Source organism: Papio anubis, chromosome 2 (assembly GCF_008728515.1).
Source record: "Papio anubis isolate 15944 chromosome 2, Panubis1.0, whole genome shotgun sequence".
Taxonomy (NCBI): domain Eukaryota; kingdom Metazoa; phylum Chordata; class Mammalia; order Primates; family Cercopithecidae; genus Papio; species Papio anubis.
This window is the reverse complement of record NC_044977.1, coordinates 34,092,309-34,108,812: the sequence shown is the minus strand read 5'-3', so window position 1 is coordinate 34,108,812 and position 16,504 is coordinate 34,092,309. Positions and strand designations below refer to the sequence as shown.

The 16,504-nt window shown below is 38.1% G+C and overlaps 1 protein-coding gene and 1 long non-coding RNA gene across 42 annotated transcripts in view; one reads left to right on the top strand and one right to left on the bottom strand.

The window, feature by feature from the left end:
- Positions 1-16,504, top strand: part of ZBTB20 (zinc finger and BTB domain containing 20) — an 816,756-nt gene that overhangs the window by 722,270 nt on the left and 77,982 nt on the right. For 4 of the 41 annotated variants that reach the window (XM_021932906.2, XM_021932970.2, XM_021932948.2 and 1 more), the window contains one exon: positions 16,304-16,374. The exons of 36 other annotated variants lie outside the window; for them this stretch is intronic. The gene's annotated coding sequence lies outside the window, so the exon portion shown is untranslated. Of the gene's footprint in view, positions 1-9,099; positions 16,375-16,504 lie in introns of those variants that run through there. One more of the 41 variants, XM_009200024.4, reaches the window with a different exon arrangement.
- LOC116273155 lies at positions 1,267-13,720 on the bottom strand. The gene is made up of 5 exons (XR_004181622.1): positions 13,683-13,720; positions 7,180-7,231; positions 6,613-6,692; positions 2,517-2,678; positions 1,267-1,768 (listed from the first exon to the last, which is right to left on the bottom strand). It is a non-coding gene; the product is annotated as an uncharacterized LOC116273155 (long non-coding RNA).

Genomic DNA, 16,504 nt, shown 5'->3' with positions numbered 1-16,504 from the left:
AAAAGCCAAAGCCTAGAACTCTTCTGGTTCACCTGTCCTGCCTTCTAGTAGCATGTTAACTAAATTGTCACAGATAAATAGGTATCAAATGTATTTCATAAAACTTACACTGGAACATCAGAGTATTTCATATGAGGATTTAACATCTCCTAAAGTATGTAAGAATTTTATAACTAAACCCAATCCCTCATACTTCATAAACCCCCTTTTTAAATGTTTAATCTGAGTGATAGATAAGGAACATCTATTAACACATCATCTTACTAACAACCATTATCAAATTATCTCTTAATATTTTGGGCAAACAAGGAAGGAAGGTTCTTTGGCCTTTGCTCTGAACCCTCGCTAAGCTCTTCCCATTTCCATTAACTATGGAACTTTGAATTCCAAGGTTGATATAAAACACAGGGTGAATGTAAGTCATCTACTTCTTTGTTAACTTTTATAAGCATTTTATTTGTAAAGCACATTTTATGCTTAGTTAAGTCTGTGAGAGCTGAACCTGACACACCAGAGTGATGTTCTGCAGTATAAACACTTTACAGACTAATTGTTGATCAGTGAGAAAATCATTTGAGCTCACTAGGTACCATTGTACAAACTCGTGTGGTTAAAGAGTGTCGCGTGGAAGCTTGACAGTGAAAGAGGGAGTTCGTGGCTCAACTGAAAGCTCAGTGAAGTTTAGATGTTGGTTAAACCAAATTTGAGAATGCCATATTTGATTTAAAGATTAAATATTAAAATGTTGCCCTTTGATTATGGGAGAAAAGGGCTTGCCTGGAGAAGAACATGGGTCGAGCTAGGCCCTTACTGCCAAATGATGGAAAATATCCTTTCCATGTTGCCTTCTACCCAGGAAGGATGAGGTACACTTTAACTAGTTTGCCAATCATTGGTCATGCTGCAATAAAAGTAAAGATGACTGACCCCAAATATATATAACACCATTTTTTTCACTAGCTTATGATATAATTTCATCTCATCAATCAATAAATAAGAACACACAGGTGTCATTCTCCCCAAATGAGAAATGGAAAAATTGAGGCTTTGTAAGGTTCAGTACCTTGCTTAGTGTTACCTAAATAATCAGTGGTCACATCAAAACCAGAAGTAAGTTTGATGTCTAGAAGCTACAGAATGTAATTTTCAGGACTAAGTGGAACAAGTTATGTTCAGTTTGATTTTAATGCATTTCATACTCTGGACAACATCTTACAAATTGTCGGATTATATCCAATTTTTTCTGTAGATTTCTAGAAAGGGAATTACAGTTGGGGGTGACGGGTAAATCTATTTTCTGACAGTGGTATGCCTTTGCTCTTACAGTCTCATCAGCTGAATTGAGAGAAAATTCATATTCCATGTCAAATTCATGTAAGCTGGGTAATGTCCGGTTGCAATATATTCACAAAATATACTTTCTTGCTGTGTGTTCATAAAGTCCTACTTCACAGCCACAAGGTTTGTACATCTTTGACACGAGAAGTGGCAGCAACAACTCCAAAGGGGACTCTGTCCTTTGTTGTCTAAGAGTGGCTTCTAGGTGAGCTTTGAATCCCATTGTGAGAATTCCAGGAGTGTGGAACAAAATAGGAAAGCCATAGACTGAGCAGACGATGTAGTGGTCTAAGTAAAATGTAGTCAGTCTTTCATTTCTCTTCGTTGTTACCCTCTGTCATGCCTGCGTGAGACAGAAGAGCTGATTTAAATAGTGTGAGAATTCTTCTAAACTTCGTCTACTTGTGTGTTCAACAGGGCTGGAGGGAGGCTATAAAAGAAAGTCATGGAAGAACAGAGTTATACTTGTGCTTGGTTCATGCCTTGTAGCAGATTAGTCTTTGGGGCCATTCCATGGGAGATTGCACTAAGATACGGCCAGAAACAAAGTGAGGTTGAGGGAGAGGGAGAGACAGGGTGATGTCAACCAGATGAGGGACATTGGAGGAGAGGGAATATTTTCCCTGAAAGGCTCACCACCCACGGAGAGTTTAAAAAAAAAAAAAAAACTGTAGTCTTAAAATGACTTTAATGTCTTACTTTTTTCCTTTACCAGGAAATTAACATTCGGAAAGTTATGTTTTTGAATGTGTCCTGATGTATGTCTAAATTAGTAGTACATTTTTATGGCTAGGTTATAAACTCATCATAATAGCGAGGGGTTAAAATGGAATGCCTTCAAAAGATAACCTATACCTACTGCAGGCTTGAAACTCGATTAGCCCAGCTATTAAAACCAGGAGGACAAACTGTTTCTTCCCTGGATTCAAAAGCTGTTAGGCTACGGCATGACCCAGTACAAAAGTTTTCTGAATCTCTCTCCACTTTACAAAACGTCGGCTCATTGCTGCCGTCTGCAGTGAAGCTGTTTACAGCTCTGTGCTAAGTGGAAAGTTCAAATCAATTATTGTCCATTAGAGTTTAGGTATAACTGATGAAATATCCCCAGAGGAGTATTGTAAATGTATCAAGACGTCCTTCCCCATTATAGAAATGGGAACGCATAGTGAATTACTTACCTTCTCTCTTACCCTTAATGCCTCTGAAAGGCTGCTGGGCAGACAGAGCTCATCTTGTCTTGCTGGGCTTTAAAGTGAGAACTTTACCATTTGGTGAACATGCGTAGTGAGCTGGCAAAAAGTGAATTTCGACTCTCTAGACTCTCCTGTGGACATAAAGGTCTAAGAAACATAAGATAGGAAAAACCCTCAGAATTGATTAAAGCCGAAACCCACAAGTTCCCTGGTAATCAAGTTCTTTTAGAAATATAAGGTTCTTATTAACAATCAAATGAGAAAAGGTTTGACTACAAGTCTTTAGCAAATGATAGTATGGTTTAATGCCAAATAATTTGTGCTAGGGTGCTTTCTTTCGTAAAACTGGTTCTCTACAGTTCTCTATATCTGGCTTCAGCAGGACAGAAAAGGAGACCCCCACACTGCTCAAGAGCGAGAGAGAGAGTTCTGATTTTCCAGAATCTGTTACTCAGTTATGGAATCTAATAGTGACTTCCACCCAGTAAAGGCCAGAACTGAGAGGAAGAAGAGGGTCTTCTTTGCAATCTTCTATAACATGAGATGGAATAGAAGGCGTTTTACTTCCTTTTAGAGTTGTCTTTACTTATTCCCTTTCCCTAGTTGTGCCCCAGAGCAATAGAGACCCTAAGGCTGAAATGCAGAGGGACTTGTCTTGACATGGGAAAGACTGGATAGTATTCTTCAGAGTGCTATGATTTTTCAAAAACCAGAGAAGTGTCAGACAAAGGTCAAGGAGACATCATTCTCCTGTATCAACCTTTTCTTCCTGTGTGTGCACAGGTGGGCAAGACACCTTTTTATTCGTTCAGCTCCAGTGGGTGCCCTACAGGGAAGCAGTGCAACATAATTCCAACCCAGACTGCCAGTCACAATGGGGATAAGAAGCGTCTTTAAAATGCAACACTGATTTCTTTGTGTTTCTTTAACACCAAGGATAACTCCAAGGATGTTTCTTTCTGCTGACAGCTCTGTCCGTGGTGCTAAGTAGGAAATTGGCTGTATTTCCTCCTTGTGGTCCATACTGCTTACCCCCAGCTCTCCTGGGCTTCCCCGTATCTATCTATCGATATGCTAACTACTATACAGTAAATCTAGTTGAGATGAACACAATGGTCCCAGGATATTTATCAACTTAGATTTTCTTTAGATCACTCAGGTAATGAGAGTTTTCATGTTGCTTTGTACCTCTATCTAGATAAGTCTGTTGCTTTTTTTTTTTTTTTTTTTTTTTTTTTTTACGTTTACCAGGAGAAGTCCATTGAGACCTATGTTTGATTACTAAACCAATACTTTTTAACCAAATTATGTACTGTAAAAACTGTGACTAACTCAAAGAGACCAATCTGGGCCATGCCACCCAGTTCCCCTCCCCTCAAGTGTACATCTACTCACATATCACCAGCTTCTAACAATTTATGATATTTAAAGATTTATCCAATTTATTTCCCACGTTCCTAGTAAGGGCCATTGCCCTGGTGCACTCAGCATGCACACGGTATGTTTCTCTACTTTCGGATTTCATTTATTCTCTGTGGTATATCAGTTGTTTTGGCAACATAGATTGTATAATTGTTTTCTCTTGGTGTTTTAGGAGAATTATTTCATATACTAAGTGTGAGACTGAAACTTAGTGATTAAAGTCTAAATCCTGTAAAATAATTAAAATTATACAAAGAGAGTGGCCTTCAAATTTGTTCTGTGTCTTAATAACAAAATGCCAAAGAACTGTACAAGTCCCTATCTTTCTTCATTGGGAGTACAGCATCTGGGTTCTACACTTGAAAAGCAGCCTCAATGCGATAGCATTAAATATATACCCACAGTACCAAATGTGTGTTTAGAGTTATTTTCCTGCCCCATTACTCTGTGTTTAGTCAGTCCTTTCTCAAATCTGCTTTCCTGTTCTGAAACCCATTTTGTTTGCCCTCTTCTGACTACCAGCCAGCACACCCATAGACTGCTAATATGCTTGCTCAGATTTAAGGAGCAGTCCTGGTTTTCAAGTTTCTTGTCGCCATTATTTGTGTTCCAAATTATCTTACTGTGTCTGTATTAATGTTCTGTTTCTGAAAGTAAACTCCATGTATTTCAAGGCAGCACAGTTTCTTTTTTATATTTTCCAGGGGACTGGTGTTTTTAATGTCATGTGAGGACAACATTACACAATGGATCTTTGGCAGGGATACACAGAAATGAATACCGTGTGCGAACAAACATTAAATGGCAGTCTTAATTACAGAGTTTGATTCTGTTGTTTTTAATGCCCTTCAATTTTATAATTTGATGGAAAATGCATCAACACAGCTATTTTCTTTCTACCCTAAATGATTAAAGATTGATATACCCCCAAACCAGTAGCCTGTTAGATCTGGTTAATCAGGTAGGTCTTACATTTCATCCACTAGAGGGCAGTAGGGATACACATCCACACCAACCAATATGTGCAACATATGGTCGATGTGGAAACATAGTAGCCATAGCTTTCGTGTGTATGAAAAATTCCCATTACAGTGTTGCTTCACTTATAATTATATTGAAAGTAAACACTAATTCACAGACGGACTACGCATATTTTATTTCAACATACCCCACTAGTGTTTTGTCTATTCTACTTTAAAATGCCCTGAGTAATGAAACTTCTACTACTTCCCTTGGGAAACTCTATCAAAACCCAACTGTTCTCCCTGCTTGATTTTTTTTTTAATATACTCAAGATCTATTAGTCTTTCTTCTAGTTCATTTAGAACTCTATTGAAATCTGTTCCATTTTTTTCTTATAATAAGGCTAGTTTCATTCTGAAAAGCAAATGTTTATTGCGAGCCTATTGTGTGTAAGACATCACTAAGTGAATGTCTGGCCACAACTGACAAGGGTTGTAATACAGAATTTGAATAAATTTGCATGGCTCAGAAAGCTAAAGGAGAAACTCTCCCAGGTCAAATGTCAGAAGAAAAGTTGGTCTCAGTTCTAAAATGAGTAATAACCTTAAGGCTGTCACAGCTTGGGGAAATGTTTAGTTGTACTTAGATTTCTGTATTGAAATTCAAAGGGTATCAGGAATGCATGGTAACATCAGATAACACCTAAAGAATTGTGAGGTATGCAGCTAACACATCAGTGGGTTCCTGCCAAGCAAATGACCTGGAAATTTACTAATCAAGGTTGATCCTTCTTCCTTTCACAGCTGATGGTCAGATTAGCCTAGAAGTTTCAGAATCTATACTGAGAATGGTTATATGCATTTATGAAGGATAGGAAATGGGTTTGTAAATTTCCCAAGGTAGGCGTACCTTGATTGTGTTGCATTGTCTACTTTCTATCATCGACTTTTTGGGTCCAATCTTGGTCACTACACACACTACACAATGGGAAAGCGATCCAAGTTCATGTGCAATACTCTGGTTTGCATCATTAGTTTCTTGGCATATACTTTGATTATTAAGTATCTGAAGGGGAGGGTAGAAGAAATCCAAGCCAAGAAAGTTCCTTTAAGGCTAGAACTCACAATTACACAGTTGTTTAAAAATCCTTTTTTCCTTTACATTAAAGACAGAGCAAGATTTTTTGCTCTATTGAGTATATTCATCTGGAAGGATTTCCATAAGGCTGTCCTGATCACTAAGAGCAATTCCCAGATAGACGTGTATGCAAACAAGAACTGTTCAGACTCCAAGAGCAAAAATTGAACACTGCAGAAATTCCAGAAATGATACTGCCTTTTATATTAACATCCTTTGAGCCTCTGTAGGAAGTAACTTATTCTCCAGAGTTTTTGAAATAAAGCACTTTCTTTTGCCAATTAAGAGCACAAGAATGTGGTTTCGTAGACTGTGGTTTCATTTTCTTGAGGAAAATAGTAGGGATGGTTACAGAATCTTCATGGAAGTCTACACAATACCATAACCCAGGCTTTCTATCACAAAGCTTAGATTTGAAATTTATGTCACCTGTAATAAAGTCCACACAAGTATTTTATGTGGAAGTAATTAAATGCAAATGTGCAACAGCCATTTTTGTGTTTTTGTTTGTTTCAAAATACCAGAGGTGATTAGGCCATATTATGAACTAATTACTTACTTAATTTATTTAAGTTGAAACGAGTTTTTGAGTTATACAAGGGCCAGAAACAAGAACTCGTTAATCCATTCTGCACATCACTGAAAGGAACAAAACAAAGAAGTTAATGCCTTTATTTTATTATGTTACAACACACTAATATTTTGAACACTGATGAGGACCCAAGTGGTCAAAACATCTGTATTTGGTAAGAAAATAAAACAAACTCTTTTTTTCCACCACTATTTGGTCCTTTCAGTGGTGTGCTGAAATTCAGAATGAATCACCCAAGGTATTAAAATGGTGTGTCCTTTTTAGTACATTTTCCTATGGAGTTTAAAAGATTCTTCAAACATATTTGAAAATAGTAAATAAATAACCTACAAAACTCAATATTTTCTTAAATTTGGAAGTAAACCACATTCATTCCTGGACTTAGGACTCTATACACCAAGTTTCGAACCAGAGCATATTTTGGTATTTTGATGGTTGAGTTATAACCCCCTGAAAAAAGGGACTGATTATGTGCAGTAAGGACAGCTGCCCATGGAGCTGCAACTGAGCCGCTAAAATAAAGCTAGTGTTTACCTGTCGCTGCTGACCAGGAGATGTGAGACTCGGTAGATCTGTTCGGTAGGCCCTAAGAGAAACTCTGTCAGCACTCTGCGATTGAGTTTCACCATCTGCGTCTATACTTAGCCAGCTTCTAGAAGGGGAGAAACTGGGGGATACAATGCACTCATGGAAGCAAAACCAAAATAAAACAAAACTCTGTATGTTGCAAGCAAATTGAAAATGTCAGAGAATATTTATGATCCCAGGTTACTTGTTCTAATGTTTGATTCTTTATCTTCCAAGTTCTAATCTATTTAGTTAGTTTTTTTTTTTTTTAAGTATTGCTAAGGAATTGAAATTACCATGTGTCTGACCACAATGATCAGGTGGTTGATGTTATTAAGTGTCTCAATTTATATTTTCATATGTTCTTTTATGACATGATTCTCATTATCTAAAGCAAAATTCTGGCATGTGATTGCCATCTAAATCACTGGGTATACCACACGTGGGCAAATTCTATGCTCAACTATAATATTTACAAAGAGGTAGTGGCTCAATCTGTAATACTGGTTAAGTCATTTCCCACCCCTGTAGGAGATGGGGTGACTGCAATGGAAGCAGACTTCTGTTTTTCCATGTGAAAAGTGGAGAGGAAAAAATATCTGTCATTTTCATATCCCAGCTGAATGTTGTAAGGATTTGATGAGCTATGTATGCAATCTTAAAATCAGGGAATTCTCTCAGGATTGGTTATCTCTTTTGGGAACAGGCTACTGGCAAGAACACTCTCAGGTGATTCCAAAAGTCTGAATAGTAAGATTGTTCTTGTAGCACAATCACTATATGGTGATAGCAGTCAGTGAGACCCATGTTTTAAGTTATTTCGCCCAGGAGTTCAGATGCATTGCTATCAAGCCCTATGCTCTCTCTTGGCCCCACTCCATTTAAACCTAAGTTAGAATCCTTGACTATGAAATAGAGTTTTTCTGTATTCCAAGACATTTATTCATTGAACAAATATTTGTTGAGCAAGTACTATGTGCAAAGTATTATACCAGGTCATCTGATTTATATGAGAACTGAATCTATAATGTTAACCCTATGAAACATATATGTTCTAACCAAGTAAGCCAGCCAAACAAGACGCACGAAATCAGAACTTTAGATTTGAAAGGAGTCCCTCACTTTCAGGTGAAGGCATTTAGGCCTAGTCAGTGTAGTGATTTTGCACCACTCAACACATCAAGTTTGTATCAAGAGCTAGAACCAGAGTTCAAAACTGCTGGTGATCACTTGAAGATGTCTTCCATCCCTATATGCCCCTTCATCAAGTTTTTCTTTGAATCTAGACAGTCATTTCTGACATTTTTCTCTTTTTCTCTTTCTTCTTTGGCACTGATAGTTCCTTTAGTTCAGTTAAACAGTGACACAGATTTGCCAGGTTCAGCAGTGCCACATCCCTATGCCTTGTTTGCAGCAAGGTTGTCACACTGGTGTTGAGGGAATGTAAGGAAATTCTGCTTAGAGGATTATTTTGACCTTGTCCTAATGATATCAAACCACATTGATTTTTCATTAGCCAGTGAGAGTCACTATTTGGTCACTATTTGGGTGGTTCCTAGCCAAGGGAACATTTGCAAAAGCTATGAGTTGCCAGTGTTGCAGAAACCCATTACATCTGTGGCTAAAATCCTGGGCGGGGGCAGGGGGATGGGTGGCAGAGAAAGGGGAGCAAAAATACACAAAACGAAAGGGAAGAGAACCCCAGAGAAAGGACTATAGATGACTTTACTTTTATCTAGACTTTTAATAAAACTCATGAATAGCTCCTATTCACATGTAAACATATATAATAATTTTATATAAAATATGTAGTATTTTATATACTATCATATAGCATTTTATATTTTATATATTTCATAATTATATTTTATATAATTTTATATAAAATGTGTAGTATTTTATGTATTTGTTGTTTCATATAAAAATAACTGTTCCCATCTTATAAGGACAGAAATTAAGATACAGGTATTTTGTATTACATTTCAAGGCCACAAATAATTTTGAAAGGTTTGTTACTTTTGTTATGAGGGACACAGAGCTCCTAAGATATATTATCACAGCCTTTAGGCTAGCAACACTCTTGCATTACACAATCTCCTATTACTAAACTTAAATTTTCTTCAAAATGTGGAAAAACAAAGCTCATTCAGATTAAATCAGAGTCTGGGAAAGTAAACTCTGGATTCTCCTCTAATGTTTCTTCTCCTCATTGTGCTTCTCTCCCAACCCAGCTATTTCTTGTGTTTCTCAACTTCCATTTTGATATCCCATTCAACATTAGAGTTACCAAAGCAAGGAAGTTGTTGGAATTCATCATATTCATTCACTTCTTAGATATTACTTCTATTATAGCACATGAGTTTAGATTAGGAAAACTAAGAATGAGTAGTTGATAGAGAAGAGTTTCTGTTAATGTACATTATAGTCTGAGGTACTCTATAATAATCCATAGCAGCATATGTAAAAGCCGTATGCCTTTTACCTTCTCGTGATCTGTTTGCTTCTTTCGTTCCCTCTTAATGAGAGCTGGAGACATCTTTAATGTAAAGCCATAGATGTGCACGTGATTTGATGACAAGAAGCTACTGCACACACAGTTTAGATATCAAGGGAAATTAAGAGCAAGACTTCATATCGCTTTAACAGGTTAAATTAGTCATCTTAAGCTGTTAATACATCAGGCTACTGGGCAGAAAACAGCAGCAGTGTGGTAGCAGAGCTTTGGAAGCAGGTAATCCTAAATTCAAATCCCAAATCCGCCATTTACCAGTTGTGTGACCTTTGTTAATTTACTTTTCGTCTCTGAACTTCTCTGATCCTTACTTCTCTCATCTATAATATGGAGATGATAACAGTTGCTGTAGAGAAGGAGTGGCATAATACAACTTAGGTAATATGACATGTGTGACTGCAGGTTCAAGAATTAGTGCACATTCTTGCCCCAGCAGGCTTAATATCAGCACTGTAGTTAGTCCCTACTTTCTTACAAGCATATGATTATAAGAAAAGCCCCTCTGGTTCAGGCCCACGGTCCTTTCAGCTCAGCATTCATTTTCTGATCACAGGGACAGGAAACTGTTATATAAGACACAATTGTCCTTGTTGCTAACTTCAAGAATTAGAGTTATTTTCCTCCAGATAGCCTAGTTTCTCTGAATAACCCACTATGGACTTATTATCCATGAATTTAGCTAAACCTTTGTGATACTATTTATGTCATTGACCTTTAATGAATTTTATAAGTTGATTGCCTACTGTGTAAAGTAGTTCTTCAGTTTGTCATAAATTGTTTCTTTTGAAAAGTAGTAGTAGTAAGATGACTTCCAGTTCATATATACTAGAATTTGAAAAAGAAATCCATAGTCACTTTCCTAGGCCTTTTGTTTCTTTATAGACATTTACCATATCCTTGCCTGGATTTTATCATTATAAATAGAAATCTTCATCTTATATCATGATTGTTTTAATTAATACTGAACTTTCTCCTTTTTATTTATTTTTTGAAGTACTTCAGAAAGTGTCCCACACATGGGTTGCCGTTATCTTTTACTAGAACTCATTGGATTTAACTCTCCCCTTCCTCTGTCAGAATTACACTCTTTTCTGGGCTCAAAACAGAATGATCTTAATGTGACTGCAATTGTATTTAAGCCAAAGTTCAGCTTAGAAACAGCTGGCAAAATGTTCAACAAACTGGACCAAAGAGGAGGAATCATAACAAAAAAGATGTGATTCCATTTGTAGCAAAGTGAGAAACTTGTCTTAAGGAAAAAGTAGAGACTGAAGTTTTTGCTCATTTTGGAGATCATAAAGAAGAAGTAGAAGGCGATGTTTTCCGAGCCAATTTGTTCCACTAAAAGTGACCAGAGCTAAGTCTAGGTTGGGCTGGCTGCCCTAGGTTACAGTTAGAGGTTGGGGCTACTATTTTGACAATGGCAGCAGAAATCTGTGACCAAAAAAAGCCTAAAACTGCTTGCCTCTGTGTTAGCATTGGTAGCATGAAGTAAGATTTGAACTTTAAATGACTCATTATGAGTGGGTGGCAACCTACTGTGGAGGCAGTCTGTGAACCCAAGGTCAGCATCCCGGTGAGAAATCCCTTCAGGTATGAGTGAACGATACACCCAGTCACACTGAGCCAGGAGATCCTTGTCCTCTTCAGCTTTGTCAGAGCATTCCCTGCTTTGTTTCCAATCCTGTTTCTGAGGATATTTGGCACACTGCTTGGTCCGCACTTGACACCACTGTCTTCAGAAAATAAATGTCTTACATTTGTACAGTGCTTTATAGAACACTTTCACATAGATTATCTCAATTGATCCTCACAACTCTATGGTAACTGTTCATGTTCCCATTTTATGGATGAGGAAAACTGACTGAATTACTTGTGCAAATGGTGTTAGTAAGTTGTAGAGCAGGGACTGGCCTTATGATGCTAAGTCTATGTGCTTTCCATGTCACCACCACAAAGATAGCCAGGCCATTTCTGGACATCTTCCTAAAAATATACCTTCTTTCATTTTTCCCTGAATGTATTGCATTATACTTGCTTGTACTGAAGTTGCTCTGACCTCTTGTGGATGACAGCAAGCCTCATGAGATCATCCGGCAGACTTCGCCTTTTAATACCCCGAATACTAATAACACAGTGTTCTACAACTTCCATATCATGTGGAGAATGTTCTGTAAGCCTAGCACCAACCTTGTATCTGGACATTCAGTCTGAGAAGACGTCATTTATCCCCAACTTTTCTTCTTTTTATAAACTTTCTTTCCATATTAAAATCATCCTTCCACTCCTTAATTTAAATGTGCTTCAATATTATTTTAACAAACTCAGTAGCGTCTCTGTACCTTACATCTTTCTGTACCCCTCCCTCCCTCCTGAGGGAAGAATCCCTGAATGATCCTAGTAAGTTCTGAAAAGCCTTAGCAGGGTAGATAATGGGTAAAGATCATTGTATTTCAGCTCCCTGATCCATTACACCCCTGCCTTTCACCAGCATGCAGAGCGTTGTGTTTTTTTCTAACAGAATAAATTAAATATGAAAGAGAAGGACTAATGTAATTCAAATAAACATGTTAATGACCCCATTTTTCCATTTGGTAACTAGACCGGATGTGGTGGAATGCCAGTTTTTTACTGAGCCTGTAATTTAAAACTTTCAACAAGGACACTTTTTTTCCCTTTTATTTCCATCCTCCATTCCCACCCGCTTTTATTCTTACAGACACTCCTTACTGTCCAATTAGTTTTGGAACATGAAAACTGTCCTCACTGCTGCCTGGAGCTATGGGGGACCTGGGATGGTTTCTCTCTGTGTGATGGCTTGTGAGACTCCAGTTTTACTGGTGATGACCCTACCAGAGCTCTGTGCCGTTGAAGGGTGTGGGGAAGGAGGTGACTGGTGCATCCTGCACCTCCTCTGCACCCCGACTTTGCGTATTTTTGGTGTTTTGCATGTACATGTTTGCTGTTCTAGGCAGCACTTCAGCATGCAGATTTGGGAATAGAAGAGCTCTTCATTTGCTTTTAACCCTGTAAGTAGCCATCCGTCCCAGCTACATTTTTTATGAGTCAAAGCCATGTTTTAAGAGCTTGTTATCATCCAAACTAAAACCCTCACTAACTCGGTGTGTCCCCAGATGACCCCCTAGTTTATTTCTTCCCTTCCCTCCACTAAGTCAGTTGTCTCCCTATGCACCCCGGGAGTAGCCATTTTCCACAGCAGCCCCCACCCCTCCTCCAGAAAATGGGCGGCTCAAAATGGAGCCCTTCCTCTCCTCCAGACCTCAAATCTGCCACCTGTCTGCTCCATTCATCATTAGTTAGCTATGGAGCCTGATTTTTCTCCAAACTGTATGTATTTAATCCCTGCTTTCTTCCTCACCCCCACGATGTGACATCCTTTCAGCATTTTACCAGCTGGAACCAGCGCTCTCTTGTATCTTTTACTGTGGTCACTTGCTAGAGTTTGACGGAAAACTTTTTGATGTGAACACATTTCAGTTGTTTTCCAATTTACACTGGAGAGAGGAATGAAGGGGAGAGGGGACTCTGGCCCTGTTACTTCCTGTTTGTTTTTGTTCTGGAGAATGCAGACCATCTGTGTCTCTCAGAAGCTATTCTTCCACAGCCACCGTGCTGAGGCTGATACTTAATTTCTTAGTTTTCCCCTTGTTTCTCTCTAATTTCCTTTTCCTCACCCAAAAACTCCTAAGCCCCTCATTAAATCTTTCTTCCTGAATTTTCTTATCTTAATAGTACCTCTGGATACGGTTCTGTCCCCATTAAGGCCAGAATTTCAAATTAAGTAAATGATAATTGGAGAGAGAAAACAGGAGAGAATGGAACAAGGAATCAGTAAGCAAACGGAAAAAAAAGTGGGTTGACGTTTTAAACATGGAGTTTGCTGATTCTCAGAGCCAGTTCCCATGTCCTGGCATCCATTGTTCAGCTGATGTCTCACCTGTTAGATGGACCTTGTCTTTTTCGGAAGAAACATCTGCCAGATGTTGGATCTCTCTCTGAGTTGCCCGAGAAAGTCCCTCCCTAATTTATTTTTCCTGCCACACAGACTTTGGTAAAGGTTATACTTTCTCATAATAATCAAGATGGTTATTTTCTAGAACTAGTAGAGATATTCTCCCTCTTCTGAGAGCTGCCCGATGAATCCCAACATATAGTCACCCTATATAAAAGTCCTATATTCTTTCTGTTTCTTTTAAATGCAATTTCACTAGACAAAGTCTCTAAACAACTAGATCCTCTTTCAGTAGATAACTATAACTTATGAAATTTTAAGTTTTTCATAAGAAGCATCTTTCTGAGACGCATCTTCATTTCAGATGTCATTGCAATTTAGTACAGAATATTTTCCTCATTTGTGTTTTTTGAAAAACATAGCTTTGATTTGTTGTAAAATTTATTCTTAAGGTCAGAATTAAAAAGCTAAATGAATTCCAGGCTTCAAACTCCAGAATTATATTTCAGCTGGTTCAAGCCTAAAATGTGCTATATCAACTGTTTACAGGGGAAGTGCCGAGTAGTTGTGGCCTTCGTGGAGTGCTTTTTGGAGCTCTCGCCTGTCCCCCACCCTCTTCCTTCAGCCGCTTCTGTTTGTTCCTGCTGTAGTGCCTTCAGCCATGAACATACCGTTTAATCAGTGGTATATTAAAATGGACCTGGTGCAGTCAGCAATAGCTAGGCCAAAATCGATTGGCTATTTTTAAAAGGAAAAAAAGAAGATAGAAAATTGCTCTTTTAATCTAAGTAAATCAAATCGTGCCTGCTTGCTTTCCACCTGTAGCTAAGGGTAGGCAAGAGCATTCTGATTGATGACGGTGTTTCTTTGTGCTTCTTTATTCATGCTTATCCACTTGGGGTAAAAGCACCCGGGTATCTTCAGAACTGAGTTTTCACATTGACGTGAGAAAGCTTGTGCTCTTTTTCTCTCAGGAAAAAAAAAAAAAATCTTCCCTTTTGCCCCCTCTTAGAAGATTTGAATAAAAGCAGAATACGTTCAACCTTTTCTGCCTTTTTGGTTTTTTCCTGCCGTGAAATCATATCTGACTGTGACATCACAGTGTGTTGCTTTGGGCAGCTTTGTGATGTATGAAGGCGAGGACCTTAATTGGGTTAACAGAGCACACCAGGAGCGGACGGCGGACGAGCGCTGCTCTCCCACTAGGCAGTTCTCTGCTCCAGGCAGTGTGAAAGAATCAGAGACCAGCTAGAGAGGAGCTCCTTTTCCCAGGGATTTTTAACTCTGAGGCTTTGTCTTCTTCTAGTGTATTGCTAACCAATGAAAGTAATTTTTAAAAGAAAAAGTATATAAATGTGCTTTGTTTTTAAACTGCAAAACATTGGGGGTAGGGGTGGAATATGCTGGCAGGTTTGTTCTATAGCATTGATTTGTGACCAACAAAGGAAATGTCTACTTGTGAGACACAAATCAATGCAACCAGACTGCGAAAGTACAAACAGAGATGTGAGAAAATTATTCAATCGTTAGTCTTCTATGGAATTTAAAAACATTGAATCTTTCGATTGTTCCAATCCAAAAAAAAAAAAAAAAGTGAATCACTAGAAGAAAGGAAGGGAGGGTATAAGGACTGGTTCTAATTTCGTCAAAGGTTTTCTCTCGTGATTGTGGAAAGGTCCGGCAAGGCTATAAGATTCCTAAAACGTTAGCAATGTTGTGAATGATTTTCAGAAGTCATTAGCCACGTCCTCAGATGCTGTTGATAGCAAAGTTGTGGAAAACTGGTAGAAGACAAGTTTATACCCGAGCTTCTGCTTTAGTCTGCAGCAACCTTGGCTGCTGTAAAGCTGAAGTTTCTTGCAAACTCTCTGTATCCAGAAATAATCCATAACAAGCAAACTCAGTACTTACATAGTATTTTTTATCATGTAAGCATACTACAGAAATTAACAAACTGATTACATGGGTAAAAACGTAACTCTAGAAAGCTAAAGGTGTTTATTTTGTAAAACTTCATCAGTTCAAATAAACTGGGAGACAGACAAACTAGAATGAGCTGAAAACGTGATCATGGAATATTTCCATGTAGTTTGAACTGAGATTTCTAAGTTTTAACAAGTAGAGTTTCATCAGCACTAACTTCAAAATAAATAAGAATTGTCGGTAATTTATCGGATGTGTGTATGTTAAAGTAGTTAAAGACGTTTTCCCCCCCTCATATGGGTTACATCTGGTTTCCCCCATCCTTCCTCCCAACAGTTTTAAGGTTATTAGTTTGCTTAGAAATCCTATTTTCAGAGCTAATAAAAAGGTAAATTTCAACACAATCCTTATCCTATCACAGATTGTGGATTATTTTGACTTCTCCTTTTGGAGAAAAGGAAAAAAGATGATCAGACGTTACTTCTCTGAACACTGAAAATTAACGTAAATAGCTTCACAGTTGTTAATGTTTTCCCAGTGTCTAGTCAGGCCAGAGTTCCCATTAGCAGTCCAGGGACATTTTCTAACTTGACTGTATATTTTTACCTCCATCACTATGATGAAGTCAGTTACCAAGACTCTCTCACCTTATCCTAAAACTGTGGTATTTCTTTACTTCCCAGTTGTCATCATGTTAGTTACATTGCCGGAGGAAATCAAGGGAGTGAAATACAATGGATCAGAGACCTATCAAGTAAAGTAATCAAGAATGGATTTCTGGACAATCTCATTTAAAATAAGAACCCTTGCAATACAAGTGCATAAATGTCTCACTCTGTGTTACACAATAATACCTGAAAGTCCAATTTCTGGTAGTTCAGATC